The following is a 4,626-nucleotide window of genomic DNA, read 5'->3' on the forward strand; positions in this document are numbered from 1 at the left end:
ACACACACACACACACACACACACACACACACACAGAGAGAGAGAGAGAGAGAGAGAGAGAGAGAGAGAGAGAGAGAGAGAGAGAGAGAGAGAGAGAGAGAGAGAGAGAGAGAGTGCAATTCATCAAGCCGGCAATACCCAATACGTTTTCATTGATAAGAGAAAACGGGCGACGAGAGGGAGGGAAGGGGGGACTCCTTTATTTCAACTGGGTCTCATTATTTCCAAGCATCGGTTCGACAAATCCCTTTCATTGGTACATTAGAAAGAAAGGGGGATAATTTTAACGCATATTTCCCTCATATCTTCCCGTAGCTCTTAGTAATGTGGCTGGTTTTAATGGTAATGTGTGTGTGTGTGTGTGTGTGTGTGTGTGTGTGTGTATAGGAAGAAAGAGAGTAAGGAAGAAAGGAAAAAGAGCACAAAGAGAAAGAAGGAAGAATGATAATGTGCGTGTGTGAATAGGAATAAGGGAAGGAAAAGAAGGAAGGAAGGAAGGAAGGAAAAAGAGCAGAGAAAGTGTGAAAGAGGAAAGGAAGAGAAAAATAAAAGGAAGGAAGTAGCAAAATGGAAAAAGATTGCGTGTTTGTATATGAAAGGGGAAAGAAGAAGGAAAATAAGGAAAGATAGAAGTGGGAAATAGGAAAAAGATTGTGCGTGTGACGAAAGAGAAAAAGAAGGAAGAAAGGAAGTAGAAAAAGTAAAAGTGATGTGTTTGTTTATGCTATAGATGGAGGTATCGGCAGGTATATAGACGAATGTATCTGTACCATTGGCCCTATCTATATGGTTTAGCGCGCGCCGCCAGAGAGAAAAACAAAAACAAAAAAGCATCGTTAACTAATCAGTGTGTGTGTGTGTGTGTGTGTGTGTGTGTGTGTGTGTAAGATGAAAGTAGGTAGGAGGAGGAAGAGGAGGATGAATAGGAGTGGAGGAAGAGGAAGAGACAGGTAGAGGAGATAAAGGAAGGAGAAGGAGGAGGAGGAGGAGGAGGAGGAGGGAAAGGAGTGAAGGAAAAGGAACATAAAGATAGAAAAGATAAAGGAAAGAGGAGGAAGAGGAGGAGGACGACGAAGAGAAGTGGAGGGATAGGAAGAGATAAAAGAAGGAGAAGGAGGAGGAGGAGGAGGAGGAAAAGGAGTGAAGAAAAAGAAAGATAGAGGTAGAAAATATAAAGGAAAGAGGAGGAAGAGGAGGAGGAGGACGACGAAACGAAGTGAAGGGAGAGGAAGAGATAAAAGAAGGAGGAGGAGGAGGAGGAGGAGGAGGAGGAAGAGGCAAACATCCAGCAGACTTGTGAGATCAGCGGCGAACAAGGATAAATCTGAGGCTATGATACAGACATTAGGCAAAGCTCCTTACAGACGCCTCCAGCCCTCCCTCCCCCTCCCTCTCTCCCCCTCTCTCTCTCTCTCTCCCTTCTTTCCTCCCTCGCCCTGACGCTCTCTCTCCCGCTTTCCTTTCCTCCCTCCCTCCCTACCCTCCCTTTCTTTCCCTCTTTTCTTCTCTCTTCCCCTCCCTCTCTTCTGCTCTCCTTTCCTTCCTTCTTTCTCTCCTTCCCTCCCTACTTCCTTTCCTCCTACTCTCCTTCTCTGTTTCTCTTTCTCCCTTCTCTTCCTCCCTTCCTTCCTTCCATTTCCTTCCCTCTCGCTCTTCCTCCTCTTCTGTCCTTCTTTCCTTCCCTCTCCTACCCTTCTTTCCTTCTCTCCTTCCCTCCCTTCTCTCTCCCTCCTCTCTCTCTCTCTTTCTCTCTCCCTTCCCGCTGTTCTTCGCTCGCTGTCTCAATGCATCGCTCACACACACACACACACACACACACACACACACACACACACACACACACACACACACGTACACACAGCAGTATTCTTTTTCTCTCTTCCTGTTTATCTATCTATCTAACTTTATGTCTGTCTATTCTTTGTTTCATTTTTTATCTTTTTTTCGTTTCTCCTTTCCTTTGTTCTATCTATCTGTCTATTTTTATCTTCCTTGTTTTTTTCTATCTATCTATCTATCTATCTATCTCTATCTATCTATCTATCTATCTATAATCTCAAGTCTGTGTTTATTTCCCTCAAAAAAAAATAAAAGCGAACTTGACTACGTGTGTGTGTGTGTGTGTGTGTGTGTGTGTGTGTGTGTGTGTGTGTGTGTGTGTGTGTGTGTGTGTGTGTGTGTGTGTGTGTTTGTTGGTTAAAAAACACGTAAGAAAAATTATATTACAACGTTGTCTTGCGAAGCGGGATCATGTTTGTTTGTTTTTTTACTTTGTGTGTGTGTGTGTGTGTGTGTGTGTGTGTGTGTGTGTGTGTGTGTGTGCAGCGATATGTTATGAAATATTATGGAAGGAAAAAAGGTAAGTAGGTAAGGGAGGAGGGAAGGGAGGGAGGAAGGGAGGTAAAGGGGGAAGGGAGGGAGGGAGGAAAAGTTTAGGTAAGGAGGGAAAAAATGGAGGGAGATAGAGAGGCTGAGGATGAGTACGAGAAAAGAAGGGAGAGAAGAGGGAGGGGTTGGAGGGAAGAGGAAGAGGGAGAGGAAGGAGGAGGAGGAGGAGGGAGAGATGTGAAAGGAGGAGAAGGGAGATCATTGGTATGGAGTGAGGTAAGGGAGAGAAAAAAAAGAGGGAGATAAGGAGAAGAGGGAAGAGGAGAAGGAAGGGCGGAAGAGAAGAGAGGATGGAATAAAAGATGATGAAAAAATGGGAAAGAAAGAAAGGAAAGCAGATATTAGTGAATAAAGAAAGGAAGGAAGAAAAAATAAAACAAGAGAGAAAGAAAGAGGAAACGAAGGTTGAGAAAGAAAGAAAAGGAAGAATCGAGATAGAAAAGGAAAGAAAGAAGGAAGGAAACAAGAAAAAAGTAAAAGCGTGCAGGAAGAAGTGAGTGAATGAAGTAGGAAAGAAAAGAGAGAAAGAAAGAAAAGGAAGAGAAGAAAAGGAAGAAACGACGGAAGAAAAAATAAAGGAAAGGAATGAAAGAAAGAAAAGGAAAGGAAAGAAAAAGGAAAAAATTATGGCAGAAGAAAAAGTAAAGAAAAGGAATGAAAGGAAAAAAGAAAGAAAGGAAGGAAGGAAGGGAAAGAGAAAAAAGAAAATTAAGAGAGGAAAAAGGAAGAAACGACGGAAAAAAAATTAAGGATAGGAATGAAAGAAAGAAAAGGAAAGGAAAGAAAAAGGAAAAATTATGGCAGAAGAAAAAGTAAAGGAAAGGAATGAAAGAAAGGAAGGAAGCAAGAAAGAAAGAAAGAAAGAAAGGAAGGAAGGAAGGAAGGAAGCGGCGGTAAGTCATGATAAAGGTTCGCTATGAATACAAGAGAACAAGAATAGCCATTAGCGTAATCTGGCCACACCGATGACTGCTATTACGCCCTCCTCCTCCTCCTCCTCCTCCTCCTCCTCCTCCTCCTCCTCCTCCTCCTCCTGATCCTCTTCCTTATTCTACTCCACACTGTCCAAATCCACCCTTTTTTTCTTTATCTCGTTCTCATTTACTCCCCTCCTCCTCCTCCTCCTCCTCCTCCTCTTCCTGGTCTTCTTCTTCCTCTTCCTCTTCTTCCTCCTCCTCTTTCAAATCCTGCTTGTTTCTTTATCTCCCTCTCATTTCCTGCTCTCTCTCTCTCTCTCTCTTCGCGTCTTTTCTCATTTACTTTCTCTTCTTCCTTTTTTTCTCCTCTTTTTTTATTTTCTTTCCTCCTGTATTCTGTTTTCTTTGTTTTCTTCTTCTTCTTCACATGAATTTCAAAACGCAATAAACTCTACGGTTATTACTACCTACTTTTGACTTACTTAACTCCTCCTCCTCCTCCTCCTCTTCCTCCTCCTCCTCCTCACCATCTCTTCGCCTCGTTCTCTTCACTATCTAAGTAATTCGTGTGATTTATAACTCCTCCTCCTCCTCCTCCTCCTCCTCCTCCTCCTCCTCCTCCCTACCTCACTTCCTCTCTCACCCTCCTGATTTTCTCCCCTCCTCCTCCTCCTCCTCCTCCTCCTCCTCCTCCTCCCCCCTCATCACCTCTTCATTCTCCTCCTCCTCCTCCTCCTCCTCCTCCTCGTTGTCATGTTCCTTTTTTTTGTAGTCGGAACAGAGAGAGAGAGAGAGAGAGAGAGAGAGAGAGAGAGAGAGAGAGAGAGAGAGAGAGAGAGAGAGAGAGAGAGAGAAAGAGAGAGATTTAAAGACCCCGAAAAAAAAACAAGTTGAAACGAAAGTGAAAAAGAAGAGAAAGTAAAGAAAAAATGGAGTAAGAAGAGAAAGAAAAAGGAAAAGGAAAAAGAAGAGAAGGGAAGAAGAATGAAAATACGAAGGAAAGAGAAGGATGAGAGGAAAAGGAAAAGGAAGGAACAAAGGGATAAAAACAGGAATAGGAGAAAGGAAGAAAAAAGAGAGAAAGAGAGAGAGAAGAGGGAGAGAAGGGAGAGAAGGAGAGGAAGGAAGGTGAAGGGAGAGAAGAGGTGAGGGAGAGAAGGGGTGAGGGAGGGAAGAGGGAAGAGGGAAAGATGTAAGGGAGAGAAGGGGTGAGGGAGGTAAGGGGAAGGGAGGAAGGTGTAAGGGAGAGGAGGTGAGGGAGAGAAGGGGTGAGGGAGGTAAGGGGAAGGGAGGAAGGTGTAAGGGAGAGGAGGTGAGGGAG

This window comes from Eriocheir sinensis, chromosome 7 (assembly GCF_024679095.1).
Source record: "Eriocheir sinensis breed Jianghai 21 chromosome 7, ASM2467909v1, whole genome shotgun sequence".
NCBI lineage: Eukaryota > Metazoa > Arthropoda > Malacostraca > Decapoda > Varunidae > Eriocheir > Eriocheir sinensis.